This window comes from Kogia breviceps, chromosome 14, assembly GCF_026419965.1.
Source record: "Kogia breviceps isolate mKogBre1 chromosome 14, mKogBre1 haplotype 1, whole genome shotgun sequence".
Classification (NCBI taxonomy): Eukaryota; Metazoa; Chordata; class Mammalia; order Artiodactyla; family Physeteridae; genus Kogia; species Kogia breviceps.
Genome location: NC_081323.1, coordinates 60,089,600 through 60,110,256, shown reverse-complemented (window position 1 = coordinate 60,110,256; position 20,657 = coordinate 60,089,600). Strand labels below are relative to the sequence as shown.

Here is a 20,657-nt window from a genome sequence, read left to right as displayed (position 1 = left end):
AAGCCCAGAATTCCTGGAAGGCCAGGAAAGAGGATGTTCTGAGGCTTGGCTGCCCAGGGATTCAAATTCTAAGCTGTGAGTCTGCACAATGTGGCCAACTGTGTGATTTTTGCAAATGAAGATCTGCTCATTCATTTACGGCCACTGTGGCTGCAACAAAGCACTACAAAGGCAGCTGTGTAGCTGCAACAGAAATCACACGGCCATGCTGCAGAAAATATTGACCATCTGGCCCTTTGCAGAAAAAGTTTGCTGAACACTTATCTAGGTTTTCCAAGCCTTGAAACCACAGATCAGTCCTATCTTCCTAACGACACAACAGTGACCCATGTGCATCCACGTCCAGAGTGCAGTCTTTAGAGAAAGCGCGCATACCCTGGTTTGGTGGGGCCCCTCTTTGCAGCAAACACTGTTTCCTTTCCTGCTAACACGTAGGCAGCAGGTACGTGTTTCTCCAGAGCCAGCAGGGTTCAATCCCTGGCTGGGGAACTGAGATCTTGCAGCTTTGTGAGGCCAAAAAAAAAAAAGAGAGTGAGAACAAATGATTCCTCAACCTAGGCAGCTTTCTCCTGGGGAAGTAGGTGGCCTTGGGTCAGCTGGGACAGGCCGGTCCAAGACCAGTGTTCCTTAGGTCTGCTCCCAGGGCACCCGGCTGCTGGGAACACTCCCCCGTCTCTCCTGTGACAGTCCCATCAGCCGGTCAGCACCTGCAGGTGAGAAGGGCTGACCAGGTCTCAGGGACACAGTCAGATTACTGACTCCCCAAATTCCCAAGAGTTCTCTAGGTAGAGAGCAGCCTTCTCCCCGGGAATCACCCTGCACAGTCACACCAGCCCTGCTGTGTGCCCAGAAACCTGGGCAGAAGGCAGCAACAGGACCCCAAACAACATGGGGGCTATGGGCACGAGCTGAGCACCGAGACCTGGGTTCATGTGCCAGCTGTGCCTTGTGCGATGGCTGCAATCTTGGGTAAGTCACAAAACGAGAAATAACCAGAACGGGCAGATGTGGGGCCAATAACTAAGGAAGCTCCTCGTGTTGGAGTGGGTTCGACTCAAGAGGCTGGGCGTCTTTTCATCTAGGATGCAGGAGAGGAGCTTCAAGCATCACGGTTAGACTGGATCAGCTCAGAGATTCCTCCTGGTCCCAGGTTCTGAGATTCTGTGCCCCGTTGGACTGTCCACTGCTCTGTCCCAAGGAATGGCGGGTGTCCTGGGGCGAACTGCTCGGGTTGGTTATCACCAGTAACGACCCTGTGTCTCTCTGTCACCAACGAGTGCTGTTTGTTTTGAGACAAAACACCACTCCATCACATGGAAGACTTCTTCCCATTCAGTGGATAAGAAAACCAAGTCAAAGAAAGCTGAAGTGCCCTTTTGTGGGTCAGGCTTTATCTCTACTCTCTGCTCTCTGATCACTGATGCATTTAAACATCTTGTGATGCAATGGCAGAGCCATTTTGCAGATGGGGAGACAAGAGTCACAGAAGGTTAAGTAAAACTCACCCCCCTTCTTGTATCAAATAAGTTGACAGTTGGGGTTTGAACCCATATCTGTCTGGCTGTCTGGCTTTTTTACAGAACCACGAGCACGGTGCTATGGGGTGATTCTCCAGATGCGGAGAAATGCAATCTCTACCATCATTTGGCTCCTGCAGAAAATGAAAAGTACACCAAGTCACCGGCCTCTTATCGCAGCCACTATGAACCACCTGCTTCTCTTTCTGGCCTTTTAACAGAAATCTCCAAGGAGCTCTCCTGTCTCTCATCCAATGCCGACTCAAGTGCACAGATGTCTTGTAGACTCAGCAACATTCCCCAATAACCATGTGGTGTCGACATGCCATTCTTCTTTCCAGGGGACACCTCCAAGCAAACCTGGGACTCTTCATTTCACAGATATGAAGAGATGCAGAAAAAAGAGCTCGCGGAGATATGGGCTCTGGTCAGACAAGGCTGGATGCCAGTGTTCCTGGTACTAGCTCGGCTCCCGGGCTCCCGGGCTCAGCGGCTCCCACAGAACACAGTCTACTGGGCCTTGTGTTCATGGGAGGAAATACGTGGGGAGCCGGAAGGAGATCGGGGATGCATAAGCGTGTGTGTGGAGAAGGGGGCATGAGGCTCTGGGGGACTCGGCCCCAAGAGCCCCCAGTTGGAACTCTGTCAGGATGAGGCGGCCTCCCCGAGTTTCCTTCTCCTTCTCTGCCCGTGGGTGCCTGCCCGGACATGGGCCGAGACCAGCTTTCTAAAGTTACTCCAGGGATGGCTCAGCCTTCGGGGTGCACCTGTCATGGCCAAGTCCACTATTCCACTGGAAGCTCTTCTTTTAGCAAAGTGGCAGTGGCAACTGGGCATCTCAAATTTAAAGCTTTCAGAGCTGGATAAAGACCTTAGAGATCTTGTCCAACCCTCCCATTTAACAGAGTGAAAAAACAAGGCTCAGAGAAGACAAGCAATCTGTCTGATGCCTCATCAGATGTGATTATTAACCCCACTTTACAGAAGAGGCACAGAGGCTAACTAACTTGCCCACGTTTTCCACTGTTCAGTTGGGCAACGTAGTGAAACCCCACACAAAAGGCGAGAGCTTGCACAGCTGCTCATCCCCCAGGATAAACACGCAGGATCTCACCCGGACACATGCGGTGACCCCGGGCGCACGTGTTTAGCAGCTTCGGCACGAATGCATTCATGTGCTGCGTTCCCACAAGAAGGAAAAGAATATAATATAGCAAGTGTCCTGAGTTTCAGCCCCCATGGGGGGATTTTTCTCTCAACCCCCTATCAACACAGGGGTGAACTGGCAGTACTAGAAATGCCCTGGATCCAGAATGGTGCGTTTTAAAATTGTGGGGATTCCCTGGTGGTCCAGTGGTTAGGACTTGGTGCTTCCACGGCAGGAGGAGGCCCGGGTTCAATCCCTGGTCGGGGAACTAAGATCCCGCAAGCCACACCGTACAGCCAAAAAAAAAAAAAAAACAAAAAAAACAAAAAAAAACCTACCTTGAGCTGAACATCACGAGTTCAGCTGCTGCCTCCTTCTTGGATGTTATCTAAAGCATTTTACTGACTCCAATGCAGAGCCTAGGCCCTGCCATCCTAGCAGAAGAAACACCCAAAGACCCGGTAAGAACCAGTCCCAAGGTACAATGTGTCAGAGAGAGAGGCGTCCCCTTACAGAAACTTCCCAAGGAAACCTTCGAAAGGGGGTGGAAAAGGCGTGCTCTCAAGCAGGGTCTCCCAGCCTCAGCACTATTGACTTTTCGGGCCAGCCAATTTTTTGCTGTATGTGGGTTGGGGGCTGTCCTGTGCACTGCAGGATGTTAACAGCGTCTCTGGCCTCTGCCTACTAAATGCCAGTACTATCCCCTCCACCAGCTGTGACAACCCAAAATGTTTTCAGACCTTGCCAAAGGTCCCCTGTGGGGACACAACTGCCCCACTGGAAATGCCCTACTCTTAAACAGGCATGTGAAAAGATGCTCAACATCGCTAATTATCAGAGAAATGCAAATCAAAACTATGTCTGCCCCAAGGGGATTCCTGACCAAGACAGACAAATGCAGCAGGTCAGGTGACTCAGTTCAAATCCCAACTCCGACAGTCAGTTTCTGGGAGTTGGTGCAAGTTTTGTTCATAGCTCCTCATCTGTAAAATGGGTCTGAAATCCCATCCCAGGGTTGTTATGGGGTCCCAAGTGAATAATTGCAGCACCCAGCACACTGCCGTGCAGAGAAGGTGCTCAGTAAACAGAAGTGTGAGCCTATACGGGAAGCACGGCTTGCAAAGTCAGGGAATAAGGGAGATCCGTAGTCTGTTCCCACCCCCACCCACAAGCATACCCCACTGTGGAGGGGAAAGCCAATCCTTGTTCCAAAACTATACCATCTCTCCAGGCTCTGAGACCTCTCTGAAGCTCCTGGCTTCTTCATTCTCTTGCCAGGAAATTCCTGTCTTGAAAACCCACAAGGAACACAACAGATGCCCAGATTCATGAAAACATCATCAGTCTTGTCAGCTCTGTCTGGATTTCCCATCCTGAAACAGGGGTGGACCCATTTAATGAGATTTTAAGTGCTGGTGTAGATATAGCTCTCTCCCCCTCTCCCAGTTCTATAAAACCCCAGCAGACATATATCTTGACATATTAAAACCTTCTCAATTATTCTACTCAGTGCAGAAAGAACCAAAACCCCATGCTGGCTACCAAATTGAAAAAGCAGTGCCAAGGGCAGAATGAGGGGTCTTAGGCCTGGGTAATCAATTCAGTTCAGGGCACAGATCTGGGGATATTTTAAAATCCAGACTCAATGTTGGAACTCTGCAGGTGAAATTCCTGAAGAATCTCACCCACTATTTTGAAAAGGAAAAAATGTACCATTCAAGTTTAGAAAATAAAATTCATAGAGAGCTGAAAACTGTCATGTTTGCCCCTTGGAAGCTGTGTGGTCTTAGGCAAGTGACTTGAGCTCTCTGAGCTGCTGTTTTCTCATCTGTGGGGTGATGAGTAGAGATGATAATGAATGAAGAGGAATGGCTCAAGTCCATGAGGCAGGGCCTGGCATTGCACAAATGCCCAGCAGGCAGGATACACTCTCCAGGCTGGGGAGAGAAGGGTTCGAGACCTGATATGGAGCTGGGCAGATGCTGCTGCCAGCAGAACTCGGGCTGCCTGCAAGGAAAAACTGTCACTTCCAGGAAAACCCAGACGCTCAGTGCCAGGAACTATGGGATGAGGCTATAGGACCCATGTGTTACTACAGAGGTTGTCACACAGATTCTCCTGCAAAGAAGCAACTCTAGCTGCACTGAGAAGGTGCTTGGAACTGCCCTTAATCTGGAATATTCCTGTTCTTTTCTTAGGGTAGCTGTTCTTGGTATAAAAACCAGCTCTTGAATGTGGTTCGAAAGCCTTGAGGTCTGGATCCTCTGACCTTTCCCATCTTCATGTACCGCAACTTCCCCTTATTTCTAGGTTCTGCCACTTGGATCTAGTAACCAGCCTGTGTAGGTTTCTGTGCCAGAGACTTTGCAGTTGCTGTCCCCACTGCCCCCAATGCTTTTCCCTTGTTTCTGATTTCTTAATTCTTACTAAGCCTCAATTTTGATTCATGACACACCTCCTCTGGGAAGCCTTCCCTGATCTCTCTCCCACCATATCAAACCTCCCCCAAGCCCCTGCCCACCCTATGCATACTCAGCCCCACATACCTCCCTCTTTGTGGCACCCCATTTACAGGACACCTCTGTTGTATAATTATTTGGGTCATGTCTGGTCACTTATAAAACTGTAAACTTCTTTAAGCTGTGCCTATGCTTAGGGATCATACATCCATAAATTATACCGTTATTGAATTGTTAGTAAAAGTGTTGATTGGTTCAGCCTCTTTAGAGGCAATCTGGAATGTTCCATCATATTCTAAGGCTACAGTGGTTAAGACAATGTGGCGTGGGGCAAAGAAACACCCTTCACAAATGAAATAGAGAACAGAAAAACAGACTTACACTTTTATGAATGCTTGATTTCCTATAAAGAGTCAGTGATATTGAGTCAATGGGATTATCCATATGGAAAGAAAAATTTATCATGATCCTGCCTCATTCGATACCTAAAAGTCAACCCCAGGCAGACTATAGAGATAAATATGAAACGCAAAATGTGAAAGCTACTAGAAAATAGAGGGGTCAATATGAATGACTTTAAATTTCTTAAATAGAACACAAAAAGCCTCAACCATGAAAAAAGATGAATATGAAATATGTAAAAATTAAAAATTCCAATAACCGAAAGTCACCATTGAAAACTAAAGTCACGCCACAGAGTGTAGAAGAAGATACATAACACATAGTGGCAAAGGGGTCACTATCCAGCATGATTAAATAACTCCTACAAAGTTTTAAGAAAAAGAAAATAGACAAGTCCAAAGAAAAATGGACAAGAGATCTTAACAGGCACTTCATAAAATAGGGACTCCAAATGGTCAACAGACATATAGAAAAGGTGATAGAATTCAGTTAGTAGAGAAATTTTTAAAACAACTACAGAGGCTTCCCTGGTGGTGCAGTGGTTAGCAGGGGACACGGGTTCGAGCCCTGGTCCAGGAAGATCCCACATGTCACAGAGCAACTAAGCCCATGCTGCACAACTACTGAGCCTGTGTTCTAGAGCCTGCGAGCCACAACTACTGAGCCTGTGTGCCTAGAGCCCGTGCTCTGCACGCAGCAAGGGAAGCCACTGCAATGAGAAGCCTGTGCACCGCAACAAAGAGTAGCCCCTGGCTTGCCGCAACTAGGGAAAGCCTGCACACAGCAATGAAGACCCAATGAAGCTAAAATAAAACAAACAAACAAACAAAAACCTCACAACTACACACCCCCTGGAATGACTAAAATATAATAGCAAGTCGAGGTGCTGGAGCTGGAAAGGGTATGGAGGAAGTGGAACCCTCATACACACTGCTGGTGGAGGCTAAAACACTTTGTTCTAGAATGTTCATGGCAATACTATTTATAGTAGTCTTGCTATGGACTGAATTATGTCTCACATGTCCAGTTTCTGGCCATTCCTACCTCTGCGAACTTGGCCAAGAAACTTAAAACTCTGATTCTGTTTCCATGTCCACAGAAAGGTGGACCTCAATCCTCATCTGAATTATTGAGGGCATTAAATGAAATAATCCAAATAGAGCCCAGTGCCTGGCAGGTAGAAAGCATTCAACCACTCACCCTTATCATCCAATCTAATAACCACCAATACGCTGTTTCGAAGGGCAGTATTGTTGCCATTTTACAGATGAGCAAACTGAGACCCAGAAGTCACAACCTCCAGGGCGCTCAGGGGGCCAGCAACACAGCTGTTTTCCAAATACAGGACTTCTTCCTTGACCCCATAGGAGGGTCTAAGATACAGACCCCACCCCAAGCCCACAGCAGGACATTGAGGGGTTGCACAGGGTCGAATCTGATCAATTACGCAAATGATCTGAGTTGCTGGTGGGTGGCTGCTGCTGGAAGTGCTTTGGACTTTCTCCACCCACTGCCAGCTTTATTTAGCATTTTTGACTTTCGAACCATGCTTTCTCATTTGCTGTGGCAGCTGGCCCTCCCAAACTCTGCTGTGATCATCAAGGGATAAGACATTATTATTCCCATTGATGGATGAGTAAACTGAGGCCAGCGAGAGCAGTGGGCATGCCCAGAGGCATCCATGTGGCTTAGTGTTAGACAGCAGGGGTCAGGGTCTGTAAGCCTGGGTTTCTCTCTAGACTTGCTGCTTTTACTATGAGAGCCCGAGAGAGTCAGTCATCCATTCTGAGCCTCCATTTCCTACCTCTGTAACCTGATCAGTCTTTCCTCCTTAGGTTGTTGTGAGCAATGAGATGAACAAAATACACATAAAACCCTCAGCAAATATGAGCTGCCACTGTTTATGGGTCATTGCATTAGGATGGGCAAAGCCTGAGTTGAAACTCCGTCCAGGGTCCTCTGAATGTTTCCTCTTGTCCCTCTAGCTTATCATTACCCTGGCAGCCCAACCCTGGATCGCTCCTGGACGCTGTCCCCAGGTCAGAACGTCCATGCTCTTCTGTGTGTGGCTCTTCTTTGAGTCTTGCTTTCAGCCCCTGGGAGGACTGTGCACTTAGGGCTGGGGCAGGATGCCAGGCATGCAAATTCGCATGCAGGCAGTAATTTGCACAAATTCTCCTTGGTGTGCTCATTTCCAGTCTGTCCCCAGAATGGCACTTGCAAAGCCAGCAGAGAGCTATTTACAGCTCTGGGCAAAGAGGGGAGGCAGACTCTGATCCTACACAGGAAAGCCCTGCTGAGGTGATGTCTTGCTCTTTTGACTGCTTTAAGAGGCTGTTTGGCCAATCTTGCCCTGAAGGAGCTTCGAGGTCCTGAAAGGTTTTGCTAGAAGGCCAGTGATCCCCCCCCAGGGATTGTCTGATTCCCTCAGGGAAACCACACTCAAAGGGAGGGGAGCGGTGTCCCTGGGCTCCCACCAACAGCTGCCAATGGACTCTAAACATCTAGAGGAAGGGATACAGGAGGCCTGTCAAAACCATGGACAGCTCTAGCCTCTCCGACGTTGCTCTAGATGAGGGGTTGACAAACTGTGGTTGTGGGAGGCATCTGGCCCCCCAGCCTGTTTTTGTAGATAAAGTTTTATTAGCACACAGATTTGTCCATTCATTTACATTTCACGGTACAGTTTGAGCAGTTTCAATCGTAACTGTGTGGCTCACAAAGCCTCAAATATTTACTACCTGCCCTTTAAAGAAAATATTTGCCGAGCCCTACTCTGCGTGAAGCCCTCACCATCTCATCTTTTAACACGCTTCTCTGTCTGCTCCTTCTACAACCAGTCCACTCTCCACGAATCTTCCAGAAGGATATTGCTCAAGTGCTAATCAAATCAGGTCACCTCCTTGTTTAAAACCCTTCCAGGTTCCCCAGGGGTCTCTAGGTCAAGTCTGAATTCATTATCTAGGCTCACCAGGCTGTCCATGATCTGGCCCCCCTGCAGCTTCCCTCTCCTTGCCCGTCCACCCTGGGTGGGCTCCGCCATATACCTCCCCCATCCTCTGAACATTGGTTTTATAGAAGAAAAAACTTGCATCTCAATGGAAAACTATGCATTGTTTACATACAACACAAACTTTTAAGATATCTGATTCTAGCCCTGTTCATTATCTTCGAGCTATTTTTTTCAACTCTCTGTAAGTTGTAGGAATCTGATAGAGAAGCCAATTCTGTCTTGTCCAACCATTTTTTTTTGTCTCCATTTGTAATGCATTTCAGCATTCCTTTACTCTGTAGACAATTGTGCTTTATTTGACTTTTCCTTTGAACCAGTTCCAACATCTGCTTGGTTCTCTCAGTGAATGAGCTTAATAAAATCACTGACAAGTGTTTGTTTTTGCATCTGTATTTGGAGCCATGATTTTATTCCTCCCCCCGCCTTTTTCCTGAAGATTTTAACAGTTTTCCATGAAGTCTCTGAGCCCCTGTTCATGTTCTATCTGTTGAGAATATCTTTCCTGGCTTTTCTGACTTTTCCTCCTGAAATTTCCTTCCCAGCATCCCCAGGGACAGGGAACCTCTTCCTTCTCTGAGCTCTGACCACTATCCACTCCCCCCCACACACCTGGCACTCATCTCTCTGAATGGTTGTTTATAGGCCTGTCCCCTGACAGCTAGCCTAGGAGATCCTCTGGTGTAGTAGCTGGGTGTTTGTCTCTCCCTCACCATACACGCACGCGCACACACACACACACACACACACACACACACACACACACACACACACACATACACCCCACTAGTTCTGTCAGGACACATGAAGTTGTGCAATAAATGGGCACACTCACAGGAATGAATGAATGCAGATGGCTAGACTGCCCACCTAGACAGAAGCCACTAAGAGGGAGACCTTGTTTTCCTTGTTAGTACCATACACATGATGTTGATGTCTGGCATCTACGAAGTACTCAATAAATACTTGTTGAATAAATGGCAAAATAGCACTTCAGTCCGTTTTTGGCCTACTTTTAAATCATCTCCCAGCTCTCCAGGTTTGAAAAGCAAACCTAGTAGCCTCAGAATGCTACCCTCCCACCCCATATTTTCATGTGTCACCACCATGCTGTTTCAACTGCTCCCCTCTAAGGAATGGATGGCCGTCTCTCTGTTCTGCCTCATGGTCATCATTCGACCTTGAGCAAGACGCTGCCCCTCTGGTTTTCCAGCGGGTAAAGCAAGGTCAGTTTGGGCATTCCAAGAGATAAAATACATCAGGCTAAGAGATGAATGGCCAGTAACGTGCTAATGATGTTCCAGCCCAGACACCATTTACAGTGTAACAGATGCTGTCAATATAACACATCAGCAAAGTTGCAAGGGGTTAGCTCTGAGTTGTGAGGGTTATAGAGATGGCCTAGGACAGGCTTCCCAAGCTACTTGAATGTGCACATGAACCGCCACCCCCATCCCACCAGGATAGTGTTAAAATGCAGAATGCATTTTGTAGGCCTGAGGGGGTCCCAAGAGTCTGAATTTCTAACCAGTTCCCCAGTGATGTCATGCTGCTGGGCACTGGACCTCACTTGGGTAGCAGGGTTCTAGGGGTGCCAGGACATGGTGGGTTCTGGCTTTGAAGGAATTCTCAATGCAGTGGCTGAGGGACAGATATCCAGCATGTTGCTGGTGGTCCAAAGTAATAAATGTTAGCACCCAAGTGGGAGTTGCTGGCAGTTAAGACTATGAGACCTCTGAGGATGGACAGGTTGGCGGAGGTGGGAGAAGCCTGGTGCAGGGTTCCCAAGGGACATGGAAACTCGGTTGGGAGCATTCTGTGGGGCCGGTGATTCAACATAATTCTGGTGGTGGGACCATAATTCTGGTGGTGGGACCCATCGATCTTTGTTTTAACACACCCTCCAGGGGATTCTGATGTTCAAGTGTGAGAACCACTGCACTAGGCAGAAAGGGGTAGAATATTCCAGTTGGAAGAACGGTGTTTTGTTTCACATATTAGAGTTTCAGGCACATGTCCAAACCCTGTAAATTGCATTCATTATTTCATCCATCCATCCATCCACCCACCCATCCAACATCCAACAAATAAGTCCTGAACCAGTGACTCTCAGCCAGGGGACAAGTGGTCCCCCAGGGGACATTTGGCAATGTCTGGAGACATTTTTGGTTGTGACAACTTGGGGGGAAGTATGCTACTGTCACTGAGTGGAGTAAAACCCAGAAATGCTGCTAAACATCCTATAGTGCACGGACCAGCACCCACAAACACACCCCAGCAGTGGCACTAGCGCTGTCAAGAAACTTTGCTCTAAACTGGGAGCCCCTTGTGACCTAAACGGGAAGGAAATCCCAAAAAGAGGGGATATATGTATATGTATAGATGATTCACTTTGCTGTAAAGTAGAAACTAACACAAAGTAACTATACTCCAATAAAAATTAATAAAAATAAATAAATAAACTAGGAGCCCCTTGTGGGCAGGAGCTATATTGTAGTCACCTTGACATCCAGAGGTCACAGACAGTGCCTGACCCCCAGGAGCTAAGCAAATGTTTAAATGCAAGAGAAAATGGCAACACAAAGATATACTTATGTATAAAAAGAAGTCTTAACAACAGCAACAAAAAGACAAATGACCCAATTCAAAAATGGGCAAAGGACTTGAATGAGCCTTTCTCCAAAGAAGATATACAAATGGCCAACCAGCACATGAAAAGATGCTCAGCATCACTAGTCATCAGGGAAATGCAAATCAAAACCACAATGAGATACCACTTCACATCCACTAGAATGACAATAATACATTGTAATAACAGTAATCGGAAAATAACGTGTTGATAAAAATGTGGGAAAACTGGAACCCTCACACATTGCTGGTGGGAATGTAAAATGGTGTAGTCTGGCATTTCCTCAAAGAGGTTAAGCAAAAAATTACCATGTGACCCAGGAGTTCCACTTCCCAAAGAATTGAAAACAGATCTGTGAACCAAAAGTTGTACATACATGCCCATAGCTGCATCATCTACAACTGTCAAAAGTTGGAAACCCAAATGTCCATCAACTGACAGATGGATAAACAAACTGTGGTATATCCATGCAATAGAATATTATTTAGCCAATAAAAAGGAACGAAGTACTGATACATGCTACAATGTGGAGAAGCCAGACCCAACAGGCCACATATTGGATGATGCCATTTATATGAAATATTCAGAATAGACAAATCTATTGAATCAGAAAAGAGATTAGTGGTTGCCAGGGGCTGGGGGAAGGGAGAGTGACAAGGTTTCCTTTCGAGGTGATAAAGGAGTTCTGGAACTAGAGAGTGGTGAGAAATGCACAACACTGTGAATGTACTTAATGCCACTGAAGTGTACACTTTCAAATGATTAAAGTGGCAAATTTTATGTTACGTGTATGGCACAATAAATGCTCGTCCAGTCTCAACTGTGTGCCAGGAACGGTGCTCTGCATTCGGGACAGGAGGGAATGAGACCTGACTGTATGATCTCTACTCCCCAGGGATACAGAAGGGGAGAAAACCCAGCAAACAGTCATGGACCCAAGGAGGCCTCAGATGTAAGTGCTGGGAGTTCCGAGGAAATACTGATCTCCAGGCTGGGGGCAGAGAGGGTCACGGAGAGAGCTTTTGAAGAAGGAGGGCAGTCTGCCCTTGGGGAGTCGAGCCCACTATGGAAAGAATGTGTGACTAGAGGCCATATCCGGCTATGCCATTCTGGGGATGGGTAAGACAGTTTAATGCCTGAGACGTGGGGCTCGTCAGACACGAGGGAGAGGGAGGAGGGCAGACACCTTTAGAAAGCCCTCCCGGACTTTCTGCAGGGATGCAGTGGAGGGAGGGGGTTGGTGATTCAGCCTAAGCGTTCTGGAAGCCCTCAGGCTCCCAAGAGGCTTTTTTCCCCTGCATCCTGGCAAGGGGGGCTGGCAAGCAGACAGAGATGGAGAGAGCCAGGGCTCACATTACTTAAGGGGGACCAGGTACCAGGTGTTTGAACAGGGTTTCAGCTAATCCTCACAGTAACCCAGAGGTAGGTTCTACCATTGCCTGCCTCCCTCCCTCCCTCCCTCCCTCCCTCCCTCCCTCCCTCCCTCCCTCCCTCCCTCCTTCCCTCCTTCCTTCCTTCCTTCCTTCCTTCCTTCCTTCCTTCCTTCCTTCCTTCCTTCCTTCCTTCCTTCCTTCCTTCCTTCCTTCCTTCCTTCCTTCCTTCCTTCCTTCCTTCCTTCCTTCCTTCCTTCCTTCCTTCCTTCCTCTCTCTCCCCTCCCTCCCTCCCTCCCTTCTTTCTTTCTTTCTTTCTTTGTTTTTATACTATTGCCTTTTCCAAGATGGGAAAATGTGACACTGACAGGTAAAATGGCCATGGCCTGAGGCCATCATGCAGGTGGAAGCCCAATTAAGCTCCGGTCAGTGTGACCTCAAGACCCACTGGGATGCTGGTAGAAAGAATCTGCTGTGGCCAGGGCAGATTTGCTCGGCCTGTGGATGTGAGGCCTCAGATTCCTGTCTCCTGGCCCCAGAACTCTTAGGAAGCTCAAAGGCCTGAATTTCAGCCACTGGCAGCTTCTGGCCTGACCACTTGCCAGGAGAGAGGGACCAGGGTGTGCAGGAATGTCCAGTCCTCAGACCCCGCCCGCCACACTGACCTGGGGGCCAGGCAGCTGAAAGAGCCCCAGCCTGAGCTGTAGAACTCGGGCTACAGTCCCCTTGCCATCCTTCCTGGCTGAGGGACCCTGAGCAAGTCTCAACCTCTGGGGACTGTGCTTGGCTAATGTGTAATGCACAGGAAGCTGGCTAGAGGATTCCTTTTCTTCCTCTTCCCCCTGGATATTTACATATATATATACATATATATATTTACATATATATGTATATGTATATACACACACACACACAGGCCTGTTTCATGCTCCTTGCTTCCCTATATGTATTTACATATACTTACTAAAATACTGTATATACTGATGCTGTAACTTTAGTGTTCTCACTAAATCATGTCTTGGAGGTCTTTCCAGGTCAGGAATGTAGCTCTCCCCCAATCTCCTAAAAAGATGGCTTATATTCCCACGTAATGGAACCCCTTCCCATCTTGGATTGCCAAGTCCTTAGGCGAACATTCCTGCATTCTACTGTGTGCTTGTGTGAGCATTTCTACAGGAGATTCTTAGAAGTGGGATGGCCGGGCCCAAGGGCACACAGTTTAAATTCTGAAAGAGACTGCCAAAGGATCTGAGAAGGCCCCAGAACTAGGTGATTTCTAAAACTGTTTCCTGCATGGACGTTTCTTCGACTTCTAGCAGGGAAGGGTGTAATGTCTTTAGAAGAGTCCTTTAACTTCTGTGGGCCTCTGTTTGCTCATCTGTAAAATGGGAAATCTACAGTAATATACAAGGAGGTGCTCCAGACTTTCCTGCTGAAATGTGAGGGGTTAATACTGCCCTCAATATCGGGAGGCTCAGCAGTTGAACACACCGCCTCCATGATGCACAAACCAGAACGGGGAACCTGAACAAGAAGGATGCTCTCTTATGTCAATCATCCACTATGAGTGGGGCACCTGTATTAGATCAGCAGTTCTCAAGAGGGGGGTGATTTTGCCCCCACCCCCGAGGACATCTGACAATGCTTGGAGATTATTTTAGTTGTCATAAATGGAAGTGGTTGCAAGTGGCTTTACTGGGTAGAGGGTAAGGATGCTGCTAGACATCCTACAATGCACAGGACAGCCCCCTGCCCCCTGCAACAAAGATCCGGCCCCAAACGGCAACACTGCTGAGGATAAGAAACCCTGCTCTAGACCTCTCTCTTATCTGATGCCTAACCCCCAACAAACCCAATTCAAAGATAAGGAAACTGAGGCTCAGAGAGGTGGATGACCTGCCCAAGGTCCCCCGTCAGCAGTAATGGGAGTAGACTCCCGGCTCGATCTGACTTTAGGGTCTGCGGTGCATTCCACATACTGTATGGTCTCCCTGGGAAGACATCACCCTTGTCTCCAAGCAGGGGCTGACCGTTTGCTGCCTTTACCCCTGACAGATTATCTACACTGCTAGTCATAAGTTATACCTAAAAGCACAACCTCCCTACCCAGGTTTAGAGGTTTTATGACTTGTAATCATAATCACTGCTTCCTCCCACTTGCCCTGTGCCATGCATGCACTTTACAAAGATTAGCTCGTTTTACCCTTATAAGGACTTTGAGGGAACTGAGTCACAGAGAAGTTAATAATAGCTCCAAGAAACATACTAAATAGCAGATTTGGGCTCTAGACCCTGATAAGAGTGGTTCAGAGACAGATCTCTCAACCCCCATGCACTACAGTTCTCCCTCATACTCTGAACTTTCACCTTGGCACCTTGGACTTGGATCCCTGCTCTAAGTTGGAGCACAACAGCCAACCCCTTAGCTGGAGGCATGGGGAGTCCCTGCCTCAAGACCCTCCCATTTGTAGGGACCTGGTTGCTGTTGCCCCAGCGGGCTTGTGGGCATCCAATGCCTCAGGAAAAGGAGCAGGCTCTGAGCTGGGGTGGGACATCGCGGCAGGGAACTCGGGGTCAGAGGGAAAAGGCAGGGATTAAGGGGGGCGGGCCCTGGAGGGAGGGGTCATGACTTCCAGTTCTGGGGGGGCTCTGTCCAAGGTGCCTGGAGCAAGCCTCACCTGCAACAGATATTCCTGCAGCAGCACCGGCTTCAGACTATTGCAACTGATCTCATTTGCTATCCTGAGTCCATTTGTATTCTGGCAAGCCTAGATTTGGCAGTGGACTCAGTAAAAAGATCCCAAGGGCTGGGTGGTGAAGTGCAAGGCCCTGGGAATGGATCTACAAGGTGGCTTGCTGGGGGGCGGCACTGGGTTCCACCTCTGTCCCCTCCTAGCTGTGTGACATTGGAAGAGCCTCTGTACCACCTCTGACAAGTGGGGACTACAGTGCCCAGAAGTCCTGGTTCTAAATATGAGGACAAGAGGTAGAGTCCAGGACCCCGGCAGCCCAGGAGTCCCAGAGAGGCTGTGACCAGCTTCGCTACCCACTGGCTAGGTGACCTTGAGCAAGTCTCTTCCCCTCCTGTGCCTCTCTCTGCTCATCTGTCAAATGAAGGAGCAAGATCTTTGATCTGGAGTCCCTGGGAGGTCTAAGGACTCCAGACTGGGCCATTTTTCTCTCTCCAGGGCTGACCTCTTTGGGCGTCCAGGACACACGCTTCTCTTACTCCACCTCTAGGGTGAAGCTCCAAAGAGCAAAGCAAAGCTCCTTGCCTTTCTCTCCCCTGCCTCCCGCCACCATCCTGGCCTGCCAGATTAGAGCGGTGCCCAGCCCCCCTCAGGTCACCAACATCCTGTCCCTTAGTCCAGCTTCATTGAAGGCAGCCCAACGGATGGTTCCTGCAGCATCTCCCCTGGCCAAGGGCCTAGGGAATTCCACCAGGCAATGCCCACAGGAGCTGGGGGAGGGGCAGCCTCAGGGAGCAAATTGGGGCCCTTCTGCCTGCACTGACACCCTCTTCTCTAGAAGAGGGGTTGGCCTGCCTCAGGGGGGGATATTCTGAACACAGTCCTTTGTGTGTGTGCGTGTGTGTGTGTGTGTGAGTGTGTGTGTTGGCGGGGGGCGGTCCCTGCTGGTCCTGCTGCCTCAGAGTCCATCTCTGTTGGCAGTTTGGAGGCTCCTGGAATGATCTCTAGGCTCAGGATCCCAGTTTTAAGAGTTTCAGTCTTACTAAACCTCATCCTCTGGCCTTACCTCTGGCCAGGGTGGGTGAGGAAAGGTGAGATGGAATTAGGTGAGAAGGATGGGACTGGAAGTGGTGGATGGGGGGGGGCTGTTAGTGGGATGGGGTTTGTGTAAAAGGGTTACAGAGGGGTGGATTGAGGTGGGTGACTGGTCCAGACTGGTGACCAGACCCTGGCCCTGTTTCTGAGTATGAAAACCCCTTCTGTTACATCTTCACTGGAGAAAGAGAGGAAATCCCCCAAGTGCCTTCAGTATGGAGGTGTCTGAGGCAACCAACCATCTTCTCTCTCTTACGGATGGGGGGTGGGAGGAGGTAGGTAATCATCCACCTCTAAAGGCAAACCGCAGAGTCCAGTTTCTGAGTTGGAGGGCCCAGGGAGGTCTGTATCGGGTTTGCGGGTGACATGCAGAATCTCTGGAGAGGGATATCCTTCTCTTAAGGAGGGGCTTATTTCCCCTCCTGGAGGAAACACACCGTTATCTATGAGCTGAGAAGGGAGGGTGGGGAGAAGAATCCAAACTTTGTTTTTTAGTGAGGGGGAAGGGGCATGGGTCTCCAAAGAGATGAAGGGGACCTAGATACCTGGGGAGGCTGGAACCCACTTTGAGGGGGCACGTTCCATTCCAGGGGGTAAAGTAGGAAGAGGAATCCTATCTCTAGAGACGGGGGCCAGGAAGGAAAGGCCCATTTCTGAAGGGAAAAGGAAACTATTTTGCTCTCTGGGAGGTGAGAGACCCTCTCTTTTCGGGCGGGGGGGAACGGGGGACCCGCGTCTCGGGAAGATGAGGGCTCCGTCTCTGTGAGAAGATGCCCCGTTTTTGCTCCCTGGGGCAGGGCCGAAGGATTCCGTCTCAGCTCCCGCGGAAGGGCCCGTCTCACGCGACCCGGCGCCAGGTCCTTACCTCCAGGCCCCTGCTCCAACGTTTGGACTCCTATCTGCCAGGCACCGACTTGAGGGATCCGCGCCCTGAGCTCCGGTTCCTCCCGGTCTGTGCCCAGCTTCCCCCAGCGACTCGCCGGGCTCCGTGGCTCCGCCGAGAGGCTCTGGCCAATCAGCGCTGCCGGTTCCGGCCCTCGCTCGCACCGCCGCCAATCAGCGCGTCCGCCACGGGCCACCGCCCCCGGGAGGGAGGGGGAAGGAGGGACGGGGGCACCGTCCGGCCTCCGGGGGCGGAAGAACTAGGGGCCAGGAGGAGGGACTGCGAGGGCCGGGAGCGAGGGTCCGGGCTGTGGCGGCGGCCGCGAGGAGCCCCCACCAAGCCGGAAGGGAGCCTATCTGATGGGGGGTGTGGAGCCCGTCTCTAAAATGGGGGCGGCTCTATAGTTTGATTTCACCTAGACTTTAATTACCCCCTGACCCTTTGCTGGACCCTCGCGGCTGCGGGCGAGTGTAGCTGCCCCATCTGCACCCTGTGGCCCGGATTTCGTGCTCTGGAAACCTAGATTCGGAGTCAGACAAGGTTCCGTATGAAAGGGATGGGAAAGAGCATCGGGCCCTCCCCTGCCTACACGTACCCTCCACCCCACCACCCTCACGAACTCCCCCCCACCCTTGCAGGTGCTCAGGGCCCTCTCATTCTCTACCCTAAGAGCTGCCATTCACTTAACACCTCCTAGCCCATCAACTCCGGAAGACGAATAGCTAGCGCATCGTGGGGGCAATGCAAAGGTCACTGGACTAGGAGTCCATGGTTCATTCTGCACGATCGAGGGCAGGTCACTCCGCCTCCCTGATACTCAATTTCCTCAATAGTAAGTGGAGACAGCTGTGATAGTACTTCCTTCATGGGCATAAGAGAGGTGGTAGATGTGATAAAGGTGCTTTTATAAAAATTAAAATGCTGTATGAAAACTAGTTAATACTAAAGTATGAATGACTGATAGCCCGGTAGCTTTCTAAACGTTATTTAGAAAGAGGATGCGTTCATTCAATGGTAAAATCAAAACACAAGAAACTACCCATAAGAACAACATGAGAGGGGCTTCCCTGGTAGCGCAGTGGTTGAGAGTCCTCCTGCCGATGCAGGCGACGCGGGTTCGTGCCCTAGTCTGGGAGGATCCCACATGCCGCAGAGCGGCTGGGCCCGTGAGCCATGGCCGCGGAGCCTGTGCTCCGCAACGGAAGAGGCCACAACAGTGAGAGGCCCGGGTACCGAAAAAAAAAAAAAAAAAAAAAAAGAACAACATGAGATGACCAAGTGTTCATAATGAATGGATGAATGGGGATTCCAGAACTTAAAAGGCCAAGGAAGAATACAGCTTGGGTTTTCCCACTCAGCATGATCAGTTAACTATTTCCTTAGTCTGCTGGAATCTTGCAAAACCCTGAGGTCCTTCCTTCCTGCCTTCCATGAATCCGGGCTGCCCTATCTCTGATTAGGTGAGCAGGACTATAGTCTTAGGAATTAAGATAAATATAAAGCAAACAAATACATTTTAAAACCGCCGAACAGGGACTTCCCTGGTAGTGTAGTGGATAAGACTCCGGGCTCCCAATGCGAGAGACCCGGGTTTGATCCCTGGTCAGGGAACTAGATCCCACATGCATGCTTCAACTAAGGAGCCCACCTGCCACAACTAAGACCTCATGCAACCAAATAAATAAATATTAAAAACAACAACAACAACTGCCAAACAAACCACCTGCCCCTTAGCGTGGTCTGTGACTGTAGGGACCAAAAGAAATCGTAAGAGTAATACGAACGAATAGACAGAAAATATAATTGATCCTCAGTTCTACTAAAACTGAGCTTTGCCAGTCTCTTTGGTATGTTAATCCTGACACCTTGCAGAACTTTATGAGGCCTGGGGGATAAATAGAGCAATTTTTCCTTAAAACCTAAGCCACACAGATAATCCCTTTTATTGCCCAAGACACACTCAAAGAAATAAAATGATCAGTAAATATGGGAGGAAATAAAGTTTGTCAAAGAAAGGCAAATTAAAGAAATGGAAAATTTCATCTAAAAAATGGCCTCATTTTTATTATAATTACCATTATTTGTGGAGGTTTCAAGGTAGTGGACAATTTCATAAATTGCTGTTGGGAGTATCAATGTCAAAGCCTTTCTGGAAAGAAACTGAGTACTCCTATTTAAAAGAATCTTAAAAATGAGCTTACCCTGTGAACTAGCAGTTAAACCTCTATGAATTTATCCTAAAACAATGAATGATGCATAAGTTTAGTGATAAAGTGATTTACTGTCACTTTGTTTCTTGTAGCAAAAAACTGGAAACAACTTAAATGTACAACAGGGACTCGGAAGGGACATCTGTTGCATGATACTGAATGCCTCCAATAAAGCATAGGTGTTGAATATTGAATGGTACGGAACTGAATAAAACATAGTATTGGATATTGAATGGTTGACTCAAAATATTAAGTGAGTAAAAGATATTCACCTAAAAAGTTTAGTTGGTGTTGTTCTATTTTTGGTAAATCTATATAAATAGATACAGATAAATCAGTGCTATCCAATAGAACTTTCTGTGATGATGGAAATGTTCTGTATCTGTGCTGTTCAATATGGTAGCCACCAGCCATAGGTAGGTATGGAACACTTGACATGTCACAAGTCGAATGAGAAACTGAATTTTAAAATATTATCTAATTTTATTTTTATTTATTTATTTATTTATTTGGGCTGCACTGCATGACTTGTGGGATCTTAGCTTCCCCAGCCAGGGATCAAACCTGGGCCCTCGGCAGTGAAAGCGTGCATCCTAACCACTGGACCGCCTGGGAATTCCCTAATTTTAGTTTTAAGTTAAATAGTCACACATGGCTAGTGGGTATCACACTGGACAGCACCAATATAGATGATAGATGATAGACAGATAGATAGATAAATAGATAGATAGATAGATAGATAGATAGATAGACAGGCTGAAAAAATAAATGCCCAGAAGTAGTTCCCTCTTTATGTTGAAATTATGGATGATTATAATTTTACTTTATCTGCATGTCACTAATTTCTAATTATTCTATAATGAATATATATTGCTTCTGTACTAAGAAAAAAATATTTAAAATGAAAAACAAAAGGCAAAAGTCTAAGTCAAATGCAACCCACCATCTGTTTATATGACCTGCAAGCTAGGATATAAAATAGGTTTTACATTTTTAATGGTAGAAAAATGTCAAAGAAGAATAAGATTTTGTATCTCAAGAAAATTGTGTAAAATTCAAATTTCGTTGTGCATAAAGTTTTACTGGAACACAGCCATTCCCGCCCACTTCTGGATGTCCGTGCCTGTCTTTGTGCTACCATGGCAAAGCTGAGGAGTAGTTGCGACAGAGACCACATAGCCTGCGAAGCCAAAATATTTACCATCTGGCGTTTTTAGAAAAGTTTGCCAGGCCCTGGTCTAAGG

The 20,657-nt window shown here is 48.2% G+C and overlaps 1 protein-coding gene across 1 annotated transcript in view; it reads right to left on the bottom strand.

The window, feature by feature from the left end:
* ABAT (4-aminobutyrate aminotransferase) overlaps positions 1 to 17,276 on the bottom strand; it is an 88,509-nt gene extending 71,233 nt beyond the window's left edge. The window contains exon 1 of the mRNA XM_059038436.2: positions 17,186 to 17,276. The gene's annotated coding sequence lies outside the window, so the exon portion shown is untranslated. The remainder of the gene's footprint in view (positions 1 to 17,185) is intronic.
* Positions 17,277 to 20,657: the final 3,381 nt, after the last annotated feature.